This window comes from Glycine soja, chromosome 3 (assembly GCF_004193775.1).
Source record: "Glycine soja cultivar W05 chromosome 3, ASM419377v2, whole genome shotgun sequence".
Classification (NCBI taxonomy): domain Eukaryota; kingdom Viridiplantae; phylum Streptophyta; class Magnoliopsida; order Fabales; family Fabaceae; genus Glycine; species Glycine soja.
The window spans coordinates 23,066,082-23,085,403 of record NC_041004.1 but is presented as its reverse complement, the minus strand read 5'-3'; positions in this window follow the sequence as shown (position 1 = coordinate 23,085,403).

Here is a 19,322-nt window from a genome sequence, read left to right as displayed (position 1 = left end):
TCTTCCTTTTTCAAAACCTTTCTAAAGTTTTCTGGTTTTCCAAACCTTGAAAACAAAACTTGTGCTATTCATCTTTTTCATTCCCTTCTCCCTTTGCCAAAAAGAATTCGCCAAGGACTAACCGCCTGAATTATTTTTGTGTCTCTCTTCTCCCTTTTCCAAAAGAACGAAGGACTAACCGCCTGAATTCTTTTGTATCTCCCTTCTCCCTTGTCAAAGAATTCAAAACGACACAGTCTGAGAATTCTTTTGATTCTTCCCTTTCCCATATACAAAAGATTTCAAAGGACTAACCACCTGAGAATTCTTTTGTGTCCCCATTCATAAAGTTTCAAAGGTTTAACCGCCTGAGAACTTTGTTTTAACACATTAGAGGGTACATCCTTTGCGGTTCAAGTAGAGGGTACATCTACTTGGGTTGTTGACTGAGAACAAGAGAGGGTACATCTCTTGTGGATCAGTTCTAGTGGAGGGTACATCCACTAGGTTATTCAAAGAGAACAAGGGAGGGTACATCCCTTGTGGATCTTTGCTTGTAAAGGAATTTTACAAGGTTGAAAAGAAATCTCAAGGACCGCAGGTCGCTTGGGGACTGGATTTAGGCACGGGTTGTTGCCGAACCAGTATAAAAACTCTTGTGTGTTTGTCTCCTTCTTCCCTACTCTTTTAATTTCTGCTGTGCACTTTAATTCCCGCTTATACTTTTGGTTAAGTTTCTTTTCTATTCTTCATTTACTTAACAACATAGTAAAAGCCTTAGAAGAGTAAATTTTTAATTAGTAAATGTTTAGGAATAATTAATTCAACTCCCCCTTCTTAATTATTCTGAGGCCACTTGATCCAACATTATTTAGGCACGTAGCTTCCATTATTTTTGCAACATACACACTTATTAATTTCATTTGTACTTACAGTTTTTTTTTAAACACAATATATACAGAGATATTATGTGTATGTATAGAAATAGTGTGTATGTTGTTTACTTTGACCATTTCCATTCTTACCTAGTGCCTCCCCCAAATTTGTGACAAATTTACCTTGATAATAACTCTCCTACAACCTAAGTCAAGGTAGCAGGAGATAAAATTGCATAGGCTTAGGGTTCAATCAATCAATAATTCATTCAGCTCAAACTGGGTACAAGGGATAATTCATTCAAGCACATGGTCAGCTTTTTGGTTAAGTGGCTATCACAATCAAACATAGCCTTCATCATGCTCAAATTCATGCATCCAGTCCATACTTCAGAGATTCACGCAAAAATCAGTACTCAATGATAGTCATTTCTCATAAAATTTAAAGATCACACTCTTACAGGGATACAGTTAATGCATTCCTTCACAATCAATCTGACAACCAACTAACATTTTCAGACATACTTCCAATCACATGCTCATTCTCTTCTAATGATTGCAAACTTGATCAAAACAATCATCTAATCATCCCAATCCATTAAATTCATACATTTGCTCAATCAAATCATTTTCAAACACTCATTTCATACCAAAAAAGCCACTACATACAAAGTTCAACCAATTCACTGTTCAATCAAGCTTTTTGTACAAGCAAACAATCAACTACACTACTGAAATTTAAATGATGAAATTTAAAGAACTGAAACATAAAAGCTAAAATTTAAATGAAATAAATCATAAAATAACTGAAAATAAACTAAAGTGTTCTGAATGCAAAAATTTAAACGTTCGACTCCTCTTGTGGCTGATCTTCATTAAGATCTAGTGTTGGAGCTGCTGATGAATCCTGTATAAGCTGCTTAGGCTCCACAACTGGTGCAGCATCCTTAGGTATATGTGCAGGGGCTGGAGATGGCTGTGGAGTCTGATCTAGAGTAGTCTCTTCCTCTACTGCTACTGGTGTTGGTGGCTCCTTAGTATCAGGCTCTTGGGCTGTAGAGGCCCCACCCCCTCTAGAAGAAGAGGGTTGGTCTCCTAGCTAGGCCACCTGAGCCTCAAACTCCTCCATGCTCATAATGAAGGGCAAGCCAAGCCCTGAAGGCTCTTCATGATGATGGATTGCCCTCAGTGCAAACTCTGCATCATGGAGTGCAGCATTTGAGGTGTAAAAATAAAATCTGATGGTCCTGCAGATATAGGAGCTGGAAAAATAGATGTGGATGCATATGGGAAAGATGGAATAGGTGCTGGAGCTTAGGAAGAGGGAACCTCAGAAGATGGGGGAGCCTCAGACCTTTTCCCCTTGGCCTTGCTGGGTCTTTTGAAAGTTACTATTGGATCATCAATATTCCAACAGTTCTTCTTAATATATGCCAAATTAATGGTAGGACTTAATCTCTCATGGGTCAAGGAATCAGAGTGGACTCCCCGGGCTTTACATAAAGCAGTGATTAGGGCAGGCAAGCAGAGCCTCGAGGAGTCGTGCTGGGCCATGAGTATAATCTGACTAGAAATGAAGGATCCAAGATTCATATCCATTTTCTATATGAGTGCATATACTAACTAGGCCCTATCTAAGTTGATGTCAGAAGTATGAGAGGTAGGGGCCAAGTTAGAAAAAGAAAAGACACTCCAAGTTTGAGCAGGAGTAGTCAAGTTTTTCCTTAAAATCTTCAAAGGTAGTCCGTCTGAATTCAATTCAAATCCCTTGCCTGGGATACACAAGCAGGCTGCTAACTCTTGCTGATTTGGCCTTAGCAAAACAAATCTTGCATATGCCGGAAGACTTTCTCCTTCCTCTATAACCACTAGTGTTTTCAAAAAAGAGTTGAGGGCAGCTGAGTCAAATAGAATCCATTGCTCCCTAACTTTGACCTGTTTTGGTGACTTGTCTTCAGGATCATAAAAATTTGCATAAAACTCCTTTACAATTGCCACATCTATGCTTCCCTCTACCAAATTCGTGATCTTCTTATGCCAGTTCCTCCTATTTAACTCCCTTTGAAATTCCTCAAAGTCATTGAATGACAATTGCACATTCCTTTCAGGAATGATCTTTCTGCCAAAGATATTGTTTGTGTAACGATCCCATGCTTCAGGGGAAGAAAATTTGTGTCTATCATATCTGATCTGAGAAGATGAAGAAGCAACGAACTTTCTTTTCTGAGATGCCATCTGCAAAATATAAGACAAAACACAAGAGATTAGCACAGGTTTATTCTCAAGAAAACATAAAAATTTAAACTGAAAATAGAGTTGGGCGCTTAGCGCAGCAATCTGGCACTTAGCCCCTTCACAAAATTACTCATGGGCTAAGCGCAACAAACTCGCCCTTAGCCTAAAGACTCAGAAAATCTTTTTGTCTGCAAATTAGGCTTAGCGCAGTAAGGCGTGCTTAGCCTTATTCCAAAGGTAAAGAAATAGAACCTAAGTGGCGCTTAGCTCAGCAAGCTGGGCTTAGCGCTTGAACTACTTTGAGCATCTCAGTATACTATTGATGCTTATCGCACAGGCGCGCTTAGCGTCTGCATCGTTTTGGTTAAATAGCCACTATGAACCCGACATGGTTCGCTTAGTGTGATCATCAGAAATCCTAAAAAATTTAACAGTTGCAATGAACAAGCTAAGCGCAGCAGGCACGCTTAGCGCGTTCATCGCAATTCCCAGAAATACACACAGGGGTTTTCACCCTTTTCAGCCACATTGCCCCTAATGAGCTTCTAAACTACCTAAAGTCCTAAAATACCTAATCCTAAAACTAAGTAACTTAACCTAACAACAATACTAATCATGAAAACCATAAATCAACTATCCTAAGGTTTGAAGCATGAAATAAAATGAAAAAGGTAGTCAATGAACTTACTTGGATTGGTGCAAAGTATGAGGAAGCAAGGAATGCAATGCATTAGTACTTGAGCACAGTGACAATGAAGCAAAGGAAAGGCACAGGCACAAAATTTTTAGAAAGGAAACTTAGTAACTACCTAAGGCAGTGCCTCTGTTTTTTAGAAATCACGACAGAAGCGCTTAGCCCAGCTGTGCGCTTAGCGTGACCTCCTGACGTTTGTTTTTTTTTAAATTCAAGCGCTTAGCCTAGCTCTTCACGCTAAGCGTAGCTAACAATTCAAATTCCAGAGGCATACATGGGCTTAGCGCAGCAAAGTGCGCTTAGCGATGATGGTAGCTCTTATTGGTCCAGCAAAATGCGCTTAGCCTACAAAGTTAGGCTTAGCGTGCAACCAGGCTTCAACTTACAGGGAGTGATTCAGGCTTAGCGCCACTACATGTGCTAAGCGCACTTCCAATGATTTCAAAATAGAATGATGTTGGCGCTTAGACCATCCTTTCCCGCTAAGCCCAGCTTGAAAGCTCAACTTACAGAATGAATCTGGGGCTTAGTGCAGGATGGCGCGCTTAGCGCAGCTATAATAAATTTTCACAGAGAGGAAGTGGCCCTTAGTGCATCTTCCACACTAGGCCCACTGCTTAAGGTGCAACTTACAGTGAAGATGTTAGGCTTAGCGCAGCAATGTGCGCTTAGCTGAACCATTCAGCCAATCAATCAGGGGTATTTGCGCTTAGCGCGAGCAAGCTCGGCTTAGCGCGTGAAGAGATGGCGCTTAGCGCAAGGTTTGCGCTTAGCGGATAAGCAATCTTAAAATTTTTCTAAGTCATTTTCTGCTTATCTCTTCACACATAATTTAAAAACCCTTTTTGTTCATATAGAAAGGAAAGAAAAGTTGGGTTGCCTCCCAGTAAGCGCTTCTTTAACGTCACTAGCTTGACGCATCATTCTATTGTCCAGGATCCAATAAAGTTCCCACTTCAAGGACCTTCTTCTTAGGTCTTCTTTCCTCCATCACATGAATTGCCATTCTGCTTCTAGTCATCACAACTTTACAGTCCTCCTTTGGATTTTTCTCTGTATTAACTGTAAAACTGCTTGATGATGTATCCGCCAATTGCTTTGCAAGCTCTCCCACTTGGACCTCCAGATTCTTTAGTCAGACTCTATGCTCTTCTGGTTGGACATAGAAACTTGCATGAACTGAGCTAGAGTCTCTTCCAGCTTCGTTGTGCGATCATAGAGACTAAGCCCTTGTTGCTGTGACCTTGTGGATGGTCCACCTTGATCTCTATTGAATTGATTTCCAGGGTGGTTCCTCCATTGTCCCTGTTGTTGATTGTATTGCTAGCTATGTTGGAATCTAAAAAATCCTCCTGCATTAAAATTGTTTATGGGCTGATTTCCCATGTAATTGACATCATGGGTGGTTTATTCTTCAATAGGTATACAACATCCAGATTCATGAGCTCCCCCACAGATGGTACATCCTGCAACCTACAAAACAAAAGCATGTGAAGTATGTGCAGAATGAATTTGAGTTGGCAACTTACTTAGTGTTTCAGTCAATGCCACAAGTTGCTTAGACAACAACTTATTTTGTGCCAACAGTGCATCTTGGGAGGTTAGCTCAATAAACTCTTTTTAGTAGGAATGTGGGCTCTATCTCTCAAAATAGCAATGTCACTTGCAGCCATATTTTCAATGAGGTCCATGGCTTCTTCAGGGGTCTTCAATTTGATTTTCCCACCTGTAGAAACATCCAATAGTTGCTTGGACTGCGGTCTTAACCCATCTATAAAAATGTTGAGCTATATCGATTCTGAGAATCCATGAGTGGGAGTCATTCTCAATAAACCACAGAATCTTTCCAAGGCCTCACTCAAAGATTCATCAGGAAATTGGTGAAAAGAAGAGATGGCGGCTTTGCCTTCTACAGTCTTAGACTCAGGAAAATATTTCTTGAGAAATTTCTCCACAACCTCATCCCATGTCTTAAGACTATTGCCTTTAAATGAATGAAGCCACCTCATAGCTTCTCCCGATAAAGAAAATGAAAACAAGCTCAATCGGATTGCATCTTCAGGCACTCTAGCCAACCTAATAGTATTGCATATTTCTATGTAGGTGGTAAGTGTGCATATGGGTCTTCATTTGGTAATCCATGAAACAAATTATTTTGAATCAATTGAATCAATGATGGTGGATATGTAATGGTTTGGGCTTGAACTTCTGGTTGTGCAATGCTGCTAAAAAATTGTGGCATATTAGAACTTGAATAATCTTCCAGGGTGACTCTTCTTGGATCTTTAGCCATGATGTGGTCTTTGATAGGATCTAAATGAAAATGTCCTGCAATAGGAAAACTAGAAGATGCCTTAGAAGATTGAGGTTCTTCCTCTAGAATTGTTGCTGCTTCTAAATCCTGCAAAAAATTTCTAATTCTCTCTTGATTACGCCTTCTACAAGTGGCGTTAATCTCAAAATCAATAGGGATCAAATCACCTACAGTAGATCTTCTTTGCATACAAGAAAATAGAACAGCAGTTATCCAGTTCAAAAGAACAATGAATGTGCTATAACTACTTTGTTAGTCAAAAGAATCAATAAATCAAAGAAAGCAAAAATAAAGCAATGCTCCAAAACTGAACTAAACTCTACTAACAGCTTAATTCCCCGGCAACGGCACCATAAATACTTTATTGACTCCCCATTGCAGTTACTTTTTGCTCCATTATGTTTCAAGAGAATTCCAATGGGGGTTTACCAGAAAGAGCACCAGATCGTCAAGTATTTAAAAATTAAAACAAATGAATCTGAGTATCGAACACAGGGAAAAAATGTTAGCCTGAGTTGTTAGTCAAGTGGCCTCAGATATCTTAAGAAGGGGGGTTGAATTAAGATATTGCAAACTATTTCCCCAATTAAAATTTTATTTCACTTTCTATGCAAGTTACAAATTCCCTTAAAAATGAACTCTTAAATAATGATTCAAATAGAACAATCTGAATATAAATATAAAGCAATAATAAATAAAAAAGTTTAAGGGAAGAGAAAGTGCAAACTCGGATTTATACTGGTTTGGCCACACCCTTGTGCCTACGTCCAGTCCCAAAGCAACCCGCTTGAGAGTTCCACTATCTTGTAAAATCCTTTTACAAGTTCTGAACACATAAGGACAATCCTTCCTTTGTGTTCAGAATTCTTTTACAACAAGAGACCCTCGGTCTCTCAATCCCCTTTGAGAATTTAGAAAGAAGAGAAGAATGAATCTCTCTTGAAATAGATAGATTTTACAATTTGAGCACTCAATTAATTCCTTATTGAATTGCAAGTGTATTGGCCAAGGAATTATTAAGAGGATGAAATGTTTTTGCTCTTTGAGAGAATAAGACATTTTGTTATGAAAAACTCTGAGAAAATTCGTGTTTCCAGTCACATATATATAGATCTTTGATGGTCATGTAAAAACCATTTGAAAAGATGTGACTCTTAGAAATAATTTTCTGAAAATCTCCTCTGGTAATCGATTACAGGTTTTAAAATTTGAATTAAAACGTTTATTAACTGCTGGTAATCAATTACCAATATTGTGTAATCGATTACACGGTCTAAAATTTGAATTCAAATATTTAGTAGCTGTTGTAAACCATTTTTGGCCACTGGTAATCGATTACATCCTCTAGTAATCGATTACCAGAGAGTAAATCTCTTGAAAAACACTTTTTAACTTAAATTACTTGGCCAAACCTTTTGCTATATCAATTAGGAATTCCCTTCCTAAATACTAGTGATCATCTTGATGTTGTGTCTTGTATTCTTGAATCATTGTCTTGAATTTAAACTTGAAAAATGCATTTGCATCATTTGCATCAAATCATCATGATCATCATCAAAACATCAAAGTCCATTTGCTTATACAATCTCCCCCTTTTTGATGATGACAATATAAGTCCTGAAATCAAGATACAAGCAAGCAGTGTATATGCATAATATTTGCGCGTTCACTCCCCCTATGTTTTGGAATTGATGATCACTTGATTTCTAAGCTTTTTCTAAGCTTCTCTACCACCCCATTTTTCTCCCCCTTTGGCAACATCAAAAAGCCAAAGTTCGTGGGTATCAATACAGATAAAATAATGAAGTGGACAAAGATCAAATATAAGACATAACCAACCAAAATCATAAATAAGTCATAACCAAAATATAATCCAAACAGTTCAAAATTCAAAACCACATAGAATCAAAACATAAAAGACTAAAGTCCAAATACTAAAAAATAAATAAAACGCTGAAAACAATAATCTAAATAACATAGCCAAAATACATGGCTTATAAGAAACATAGAATTATAAACTAAATTCTAAGAAGGTGGAGGTGGTGGTGGAAGATCGAAACTCTGACGAATGTAACCCACATCTTCTTCAAGCTGTGTAAGACGGAGATCCATTCCGGCAAAGTGAGTATCCAATGAGTCGAAACGTTCACCAACATAAGAATGAAGACCCCATAACTCGGAAAGAACTTCAGTCATGAGGGCTGAATCATCTCGCTGAGGAGGAGGAGAAGGAGTACGCTCATCTTGAGGAGGAAGTGCATCTTTCTTCAGCCATTGACCATTCTGATCCTTACGGTATCCAAAAGAAGTCACTGCACCAGCACCAATAGCAAAGGAGAGCTTGACTTGAACAAATGGTTCATCATCAAGCGGAATTTGAAAATGACACAGAAATAGAGTTATCAATTGAGGGTAAGGGAGAGGTGCATTGGCCCATAATGCCTTATGCATTCGGTACCGAACCAAGTGAGCCCAGTCGTTCTGACGACCGGTAAGGAAAGCCCACATCAAAATCAAATCCTCCTTAGAGGCTTGAGCCAAATTTGAAGACCGGGGAAGCAAAATTCTAACAATTATATAGTGCATGATGCGATTATCAAATGTCAATGATCCGGCCAGCAATCTACTGGTCATCTCAGCCTGGTCATTGCAAACCATACGGCGAGCATCATGACTAGAATAATCAAATTTCCAGTCATCAACAATGGTGCCGTCAAAAGGTGCACCTTGACTGGGTAAGTGAGTCAAAGAAAAGAACAATGATTGATCAATGATCATGGGAATACCATGCATCTCAGAAGAAATAATGCCATCCTGAATTTTGAAATTGCAGTAGAAGACCTTGACAAGTTCAGGATAATATGGCAATTTTAAAGACATGAAATCAACCAAGCCAGAATTTTGAAACACTTGATAGCAATCAAATGTCTCTTCATTAAAGAAATCTATGTCTAGGTACTTAGGATCTAAAATGATCCTAGAAGTAAATTGAGAAAGGTACCGTAGATGTTGATCATCGGAAGAAAACAGAGTGGATGATCTTGGAGATGAAAAAGAAGGATGGGTAGGTGTTGTGGGTGCTTCGGATTGTCCGTGGCGGCGATGGTCAGCAGCAGCGGCGGTGGAGGATGATCCCTTTCTCTTCTTTGATTACTCTTCCATTTGATGAAGTTTTAGTGAATTTAAATCGGTGGAATTGAAAGAGGAGTGAAAAAGAGGAAGATTGGGCTTTACAGGATGTGTTTTGGTGAAGAATTGAGGAAGATATGAAGGTTTGAAGATTTAGGGATGAAGGAGGCACGAGGAGGAGCTTTGGCTGCGCAGCAAGACTGGTTTCGTAAGTATTTATAGACGAGGACGAGTTGTAATCGATTACAAGGTGTGGTAATCGATTACAGGAGTGGTAAGCCTTCAGGTAACCGATTACAGGCTGCCTGTTCTTGTGTAATCGATTACACTGAATGGTAATCGATTACCAGAGCATAAACTAGGCTAGTTTCTCTAAAAATTACCTATGTCTATGCTAAATACATTTAATACTATCAATCATCACTACTAATGCTTTTAATTTAATCATTCAAGCATCAAACACACAATAATTCATAAAGCCTATCATAATAACAAGAATTTAAGCAAAATAAGCAAAGTAACATACTTAACACAAACAAATAAAAATTAATTAATCAATCAATCCTTATTTTTCTAAATCACTAACATCTAAGAGGCCTAATTCCCTTCTAATAGAGAAGAATGTTTCTTTGGGGAGAGGTTTTGTGAAGATATCAGCAAGTTGATTCTTAGTATCAACAAACTCTAACACACAATCTCCCTTTAGAACATGATCTCTTAGAAAATGGTGCCTAATTTCTATATGTTTAGTTCTAGAGTGTTGAACTAGATTTTTGGAAAGATTAATTGCACTTGTATTATCACATCTAATAGGTATATGGTCAAGAAGGATTCCATAGTCAGAAAGTTGTTGCTTCATCCATAAGATTTGTGCACAACAATTGCCGGCAAAAATATATTCCGCTTCTGCAGTGGATAAAGCAACACTATTTTGTTTCTTACTATGCCAAGAAACTAGAGCAGATCCAATGAACTGACAAGTTCCACTTGTGCTATTTCTATCTGTTTTAGAACCGGAAAAGTCTGAATCAGAATATCCAATTAAGGTGCATGTGGAATTTCTAGGATACCATAAACCTATGTTCATAATGCCTACTAAATATCTTATGATTCTTTTAACAGCACTAAGATGTGATTGTTTAGGATTTGATTGAAATCTAGCACACATACACACACTAAACATTATATCAGGTCTGCTAGCAGATAAATAAAGAAGTGATCTGATCATACCTCGATATTGCTTAACATCTATTGACTGACCGGTTTCATCTTTATCTAGATAGCAAGCAGTGCTCATTGGTGTAGCCGTGTGCTTAGCATTTTCCATGTCGAATTTGTGGATTAACTCTTTGCAATACTTGGATTGATTGACAAAGATACCATCCTTGGTTTGTTTAATTTGCAATCCAAGAAAGAAATTAAGTTCTCCCATCATTGACATTTCAAACTCACTTTGCATGTCATGGGAGAATTCCTTGCACAATAATTCATTAGTGGATCCAAAAATAATATCATCAACATAAATTTGAACTAATAAAATATCATGTGATTTTCTCTTTATAAAAAGAGTAGTATCCACTTTTCCTCTAGAGAAGTCCTTTCCCAAAAGGAACTTACTTAGACGCTCGTACCAAGCCCTAGGGGCTTGTTTCAAGCCATATAAAGCCTTTTTCAATTTATAGACATGATTTGGCTTATCCAATATTTCAAAACCTGGTGGTTGTTCAACATATACTTCTTCTTGAATTAAGCCATTTAGAAAAGCACTTTTAACATCCATTTGATAAAGCTTAAAATTCATTATGGATGCATATGCTAAGAGCATTCTAATGGCTTCTAATCTAGCAACTAGAGCATATGTTTCTTCATAATCTATACCTTCTTCTTGATTATATCCTTTTGCAACTAATCTAGCCTTATTTCTAATGATTATTCCATGTTCATCTAACTTATTTCTAAATACCTATTTTGTTCCTATGATGGGATAGTTTTTAGGTTTCTCAACAAGTTCCCACACATTGTTTCTTTCAAATTGATTCAGTTCTTCTTGCATAGCAATTATCCAATTATCATCTATTATGGCTTCTTTTATATTTTTAGGTTCAATCATAGATACAAAAGCCATATTATTGCATAATTCTTTAAGAGAATGTCTAGTTGTTACCCCTTTTGAGATATCGCCAATAATGCTGTCGAGGGGATGATCTTTTGAGGCTTTCCATTCTTTTGGAAGTTCATCATTTGATTTTGCTTCTTCTTAAGGATCTTCATTGCTTCCTTTCCCTTTCCCTTTAGAATCTTGTCCATGAATATGAATTTGTTCTAAAGATTCTGCAATATCATCTAGTATATTCTTTCTTGATAGAATAGCATTAGATTCATCAAAAGAAACATGAATGGATTCTTCAATATTCATAGTTCTTTTTTCATATATTCTATATGCTTTACTTTGCAATGAATATCCAAGAAAGATGCCTTCATCAGATTTTGCATCAAATTTTCCTAGATTATCTTTACCATTATTAAGCACAAAACATTTGCAACCAAAAAAATGAAGATGTTAAATGTTAGGTTTTCTACCATTATATAACTCATATGGGGTTTTCTTTAAAATGGGTCTTATTAAGGCCCTATTCATGATGTAACATGCAGTATTGACGGCTTCAGCCCAAAAATATTTTGGAAGAGAAGTATCATTTAATAAAGTTCTAGCAATTTCTTCCAATGACCTATTTTTCCTCTCAACAACTCCATTTTGTTGAGGGGTTCTAGGTGCAGAAAAATTATGCTCAATACCATGTTCATCACAGAATAATTCAAAATCTTTGTTTTCAAATTCACCCCCATGATCACTTCTAATGGATGCAATCTTAAGATTTTTCTTGTTTTGTATAACTTTAGCAAGTTTCCTAAATGCTTGAAATGCATCACTTTTATGAGTAATGAATAATGTCCATGTAAATCTAGAGAAATCATCAACTATGACAAGAGCATAGTAATTTCCTCCAAAACTCATGGTTCTAGATGGACCAAATAAATCCATATGCAATAATTGTAAGGTTTGAGTGGTTGAAACAATATTTTTGGGTTTGAATGAGACTCTAGTTTGTTTTCCCTTTTGACATGCATCACATAGTTTATCTTTTTCAAATTTTAATTTAGGCTAACCAACTACTAAATCTTTTGAAATTAATTTGTTTCAGTGATCCATGTTTACGTGAGCAATTCTTTTATGCCATAACCATGGATCATCATCTTTGCTAAGAAAACAATGATTGTTATCTAGTTTTAGGCTTAAGTCTATCATGTATACATTGTTGACTCTATATCCTACATGCTTTATATTAATGTCATGCTTATGTTCTATAAGACATTTTTTAGAATCAAATGATACTAGATAGCCTTCGTCACATAATTGACTAACACTAAGTAGGTTGTGCTTAAGACCTTCAGCAAGTAGAACATTTTCAATGGAGTTTGAAGAATTTGTACCTATTTTACCAACTCCAAGGATTCTACCTTTGTTGTTGTCACCATAAGTTACATGCCCGCTTTTCTTGGGAGAGATATGTGTAAACTTTGATGCATCTCCAGTCATATGTTTTGAACATCTGCTATCTATGTACCATTCCTTCCTCAAAGACACCTACACAATCAAGTTTTTGACTTAGGTACCCAAACTTTATTGGGTCCTTGTGTGTTAGTGTAGACTGAAGATCCTTTTGGGACCCATATCATTTTAATGTTGTTGTAGTTTTTCTTAAAATAACAAGTAGATATGCCATGCCCTTTTCTTCCACAGTAAAAGCAAGTGATAGAACTAGAACTATATTTTTGTGTGGAAGTAAAGTGGTTTATGTGAAATTTTTGTTGTTTTTCAGGTTTAAATCCTATTCCATCCTTATTAGAGAAACATCATTGTTTTCCTAATATGACATCTAAATTATTTTTACTATAAGAAAATTTTGCAAGTGAATTTTTCAAATCTTTAATTTCTTTTTCATATTTTCCACAACAACTGCAAGAATCAGATATTTTCTTGTCAGAAATAGTAGAGATATGAACTTTTTCATTTGATTTAGAAATTGAAACTTCAGTTCTAAGATGATCTAATTCTTTATTTAATTTAGAAATTTCATTTTCTAAATCTGAAATTGTTTTCTTAGAAGATGAAAATCAGCAAGTTTGATTGACTCTTTATGCAAATTAGCAAATGCATCTTGTAATTCATCAAAAGAAACGGATAAGTTATTTGAAGATGTTACCTCTTCATTGCTTTCATAACTTTTAGCCATTAGACAGAGGTTTATCTCTTCATTTTCTGAATCTTCAGAAGATTCCATATCATTGTCCTCCCATGTGATGTACGCTTTCTTCATTTTCTTTTCACTAAATTTTTTCTTTTCAGATTTCTCCATCTTTTTCTTGAAGATAGGACAATCAACCCTCAGATGTCCAGGCTGATTGCATTCAAAGCATTTTAGAGTAGAAGATGAGATTTATGTCCTTCTTTTAGATTTAAAATTTGGTCGCCTTTGACTTCCTCTAACTTTCATAAACTTGTTGAACCTTTTTACAAAAAGGCTAAGATCATCATCTTCATTTAGATCAATTTCCTTATCACTTTCTTCTTGGATTGAAGATGAGGCTTTAAGAGCAATTCCCTTCTTTTTCTTGTCATTTTCTTCATGTTGATTTAATCTCAACAATTCCATTTCGTGTTCCTGTAACTTTCCAAATAGAGTAGCAAGAGTCATGTTAGATAAATCTCTTGATTCAGTTATGGCTGTTACTTTAGGTTGCCATTCTCTGCATAGACATCTTAATACTTTGTTTATGAGATCTTCATTTTGAAAATCTTTCCCTAAGGCTGCAAGATGATTCACTATATATGTGAACCTCTTTTGCATGTCTTGAATGCTTTCATTTGCATTCATCCTAAATAGTTCATATTCATGAGTTAATGTGTTTATCCTAGATCTTTTAACATCTGTTGTGCCTTCATGTGTTACTTGTAAAGTGTCCCACATTTCCTTAGCACTCTTACAATTTGAAACCCTGAAATATTCATCCATTCCCAGGGCAGATGTATTTATATTTTTGGCTTTTAAATTATATTGTACTCGTCTTCTATCCTCTTCAGACCATCTATCTCTAGGTTTTTCTATTGTTGTGCTTCCACTTGTTGTGCTCCCATCTATTGTGGTTCTTTCTACTGTGGTGGGTATATAAGGCCCTATTTCTATGGCTTCCCAAATATTCAAGTCTATTATTGCCTCAATAAAAATTTGCATTCGGGTTTTCCAATAGTGGTAACCCTCTTAATTAAATATTGGAGGTCTATTGATGGAATTTCCATCTGGAAATAAGAAGTTTGCTGAGGCCATTATTCTTGAAGCTTCTAAAATTTATACAAGAATGAAGCTCTGATACCACTTGTTAGTCAAGTGGCCTTAGATATCTTAAGAAGGGGGGTTGAATTAAGATATTGCAAACTATTTCCCCAATTAAAATTCTATTTCACTTTCTATGCAAGTTACAAATTCCCTTAAAAATGAACTCTTAAATAATGATTCAAATAGAACAATCTGAATATAAATATAAAGCAATAATAAATAAAAGATTTTAAGGGAAGAGAAAGTGCAAACTCGGATTTATACTGGTTCGGCCACACCCTTGTGCCTACGTCCAATCCCCAAGCAACCCGCTTGAGAGTTCCACTATCTTGTAAAATTCTTTTACAAGTTCTGAACACACAAGGACAATCCTTCCTTTGTGTTCATAATTCTTTTACAACAAGGGACCCTCGGTCTCTCAATCCCCTTTGAGAATTTAGAAAGAAGAGAAGAATGAATCTCTCTTGAAAGAGATAGATTTTACAATCTGAGCACTCAATTAATTCCTTATTTAATTGCAAGTGTATTGGCCAAAGAATTATTAAGAGGATGCAATGTTTTTGCTCTTTGAGAGAATAAGACTTTTTGTTATGAAAAACTCTGAGCAAATTCGTGTGTCCAGTCACATATATATAAACCTTTGATGGTCATGTAAAAACCATTTGAAAAGATGTGACTCTTAGAAATAATTTTCTGAAAATCTCCTCTGGTAATCGATTACAGGTTTTAAAATTTGAATTAAAACGTTTATTAACTGTTGGTAATCGATTACCAATATTGTGTAATCGATTACACAGTCTAAAATTTGAATTCAAATATTTAGTAGCTGTTGTAAACCATTTTTGGCCACTGGTAATCGATTACATCCTCTGGTAATCGATTACCAGAGAGTAAATCTCTTGAAAAACAATTTTTAACTTAAATTACTTGCCCAAACCTTTTGCTATATCAATTAGGAATTCCCTTCCAAAATACTAGTGATCATCTTGATGTTGTGTCTTGTATTCTTGAATTCTTGAATCATTGTCTTGAATTTAAACTTGAAAAGTGCATTTGCATCAAATCATCATCAAAACATCAAAGTCATTTGCTTCTACATGAGTTAAGTTCATAAATGAAGCATTGTTGAGAGAACATGTATGATTGATAATTTCAAACAGAATTTAAACTAAACCTTTATGCTAAAAACTATAAAATGCAAGGTAAGTAAAAGTGAAAACAGTAGGTAGAAATGTTGGGTCTTTTCTAACAAACAAGCTAATGCATATAAATATATTTCTCTAATCAATCATGCTCTTGTGTTCTATGTTGTAGCCTAAATTACTAAACCTCGATCCCTACTCAAACTGAATCAATCCAAGCTTCGTCATCGGATCCCTCTTGTTGGACTAGGCCCAAATTAGACGGCCCTCTTAGGTTTAGACTAACTTAAATTGAGTTTCATCCGTAGATCCCTCTTGTAAAACTAGACTCAGCTCAAGCAGCTTACGAAAGTTTTGCCTAATTTAGTGTAAGCTTCATCCGCAGATCCCTCTTGTAAGACAAGACCTAGACTAAACAACATTATTGTAACAACATAATTAAAACCAAAACTTAATCCGCAGATCCCTCTTGTAAGACTAAGTTTCGATCCTGCTTCAATCAAGTTCTAAGGCAATAGTACATTTCCCAATGCTAAAGTCACCTAACTATGGATACAAATGGATGATCAGACCAAAAGCATACAAACATTAAGAATTGAAGGAAGCATTGAACACCGAAAACATAATCAATTAGATATTAAGTATTTACATTAGTTGTTCATTAGAAATCCCCAACTAGGGTGTTTAGCCAGCCATTACAAAGAAACCCTAACAATAAATGAGATTAAAAGCAGAGAATGATAGTTCCTTACACAAGAAGGGGGATTCCTCCTCCTCTTCTCAGCATCTCACGCTCACTCTCCAACTCACTAATCTCTCTAAATTTACAAAACCTAGGCTTCAATGCATAAGTTGCTCCTCTTGCTGCTTCTAGGGCTCTTTTCCCGAAATAAGCACTCTGGAATAGTGTGCACAAGTCTGAGCAAAAGAATGTCCAAAGTGTGTACCCTAATTCTGCATAGAACAGGCTTTAAATAGGCTCTACAATCGTGACGTTGCGCTTAGCGCCAGTCTTGGGCTGAGCCTGGCTGAAGACACATGCTGCACTTAGTGCACTGATCTCACGCTTAGCGCACGACCTTGATGTTGATTCTCTGCCAGATTCTCCTTTGTGCTAAGCGCAATGAAGCTGCGCTTAGCGGTGGATGTGCGCTTAGCCCACTGATGAGCTAAGCTCAACTGTCACTTATAGCACTTCCTGACTTAGCCTCTTTTTCACCTGAAAATGCACAGATTAAATCATTAAATCCAATGGAATTGTTCTGGAGATAGCTTTAACCATAAAACAAGATTTATTTACAAGATTACTCCAAAATAACCATAAATTAGGGAACTATACAAGTTTTGGAAAATGATTTCTATACAAAAGTTAGTTGTATAAGGCGACTAGCATCAGGGTAGATGCCATAGGGATTACCTTGATAAGTCTGAGATTGATTCAGCAAGGAACCCAGAGAGAAGCTCGCACAAAATATTATCAAATGACAAAAGTGCTTCTATTGAAAATGAAATCCATACATATAGTGTGTTTGAAAGAAAAAATAGTAATAGGCATGGGCCTTCAAATTAGTTTAAGCCAAAATTACAAAAAAATAATTATAAATAAAAAATAAAACATATTTGGCATGGGCCTTCGAATTAGTCTAGGCATTCAACAATAATTAATATTCTTAGTAGTGCCTCTGCCTCTGGGCCTTCATACTTCTCCACTTGATCCTTGTTAAGTATGCCTACTACCATTTGTTGGAGGATATCCACTAACTGTTTGGTCCTACTCCTGGTCATAGGTCCCTGTATTTGGGCAGTTTTAGGATTCTCATCAGGTTGTTTTCTCCATATCCCCTAATGCCATTTTTATCTGGTTGTACCCCGAAATCCCATCCATAAAAGAGAATATGGAAAATTGAGTTGTATTGTCCACCAAAACATCAATCTTTGGTAACAAAAAATTATCTTTTGGAATAGCTCAATTAAGATCTTGATAAGCTACACATATTCACACTTTTTCATCTTTTTTTGGCACTGGCACAATGTTGGTGACCCATTCCAGATATCAGGCAATGACTAAGAAACCTACATCAAATTGCTTCTTCACCTCCTCCTTTATCTTTATAGACATCTTAGGCTTCATCCTCCTTTATCTTGTGAAAATGTCTTGGTATTCTCACAACAAGGAAATCAACTCTTCTCAGACGTTAGCTAACATACAAGTGCCAACCTTGACCTCCTTTTTCTCTTTATCAGTGCCCAGGTTAACAAGCATTGTTTCCTCTTGATGCGGCTTTATTTCCCTCTCCTCCTGCTCCACCATCCTCAATAAACCAGGAGACAATCCCTAATCCTCATTTTCCTCTTCCTCAGCTTCATTGACTAGCCTTTCAAAATCGACATTAGGGATCTCGGTATCACTATCTTCACTAGACTCATTATTGGATTTGCAGAAAATCATTTAATTGCAACGAAAATAAATATGCAAAGAGATGAAATCGACAAAGATGGAAAAAGGGAATATATTTGTGAAATTCATTTTATTAACAATCACTGGAATTGAAAAGGAAAGTACGCCAAACAATATGTGAATCCAAAAGCATTAGGCATAGCAATAGGATCTAAAACTGTTTAATTACATCAAATCGAAAACATAAATCTCGGGTTGCTCTATGATCTGCCAATTCTTCAATTCAAAGTCCGAAGGGCATGACTACACCCAGTTCAGTTGATCATAATGGGTCTCTTCATTTAGCATAGCAACCTGATCTTTATACATCCACCTTGCCCTCATAAAGATCTTATTGATGTGGCAGATAGGGACCTTCTCCACCCACGGTTCCTTGTAGACTAAGCATTTTTCTTTCCTTTCCAAAGAAATGCTTCTTTTGTCATCACTTGTAGGCTTGAAGCCCAAGCGAAACCTCCCACAATTTTTAGCAATCTCCAGCAAATTTACCGTGCCATCACCATTCCGGCCAAACCCCATTTCGAGCTCATATCCATCTTTTAGCATGACTCAAGCCACCATCATAGAGGCATCAAACAAACTCAGTTGTACCAAAAGAGACTCTACTTAAGCATTATTCACAATTTCCAACACCCGAAATGACATTTCTAGCGATTCCTCTGCCACTACAACGTAAGGAGCAAAAGATGGACGACTAACTAATATGTCCTCCTTGCCTGATACTATAACGAGTTGACCTCCCACCACGAATTTCAATTTCTGATGCAAAGACGATGGGACCACCCAATATAATGGATCCAAGGATGCCCCAACAAACAACTATAATCATGAGTTATATCCATGACTTAGAAAGTGATTTGTAATGTGCATGGGCCAATTTGAATTTGGAGATCAATTTCCCCTCTCACATCACACCAACTACCATCAAAAGCTCTCACCACCATAGAGCTTGGCCTCATGTATGACGTGTCAAAAAACAACTTGTCTAATGTCGCTTTAGGCATGACATTAAGAGAAGAGTCATTGTCAACAAGCACCTTGGCCACCATATGATCCACGCATTCGACTGACACATGTTGAGCTTTGTTATGCCCCCTCCA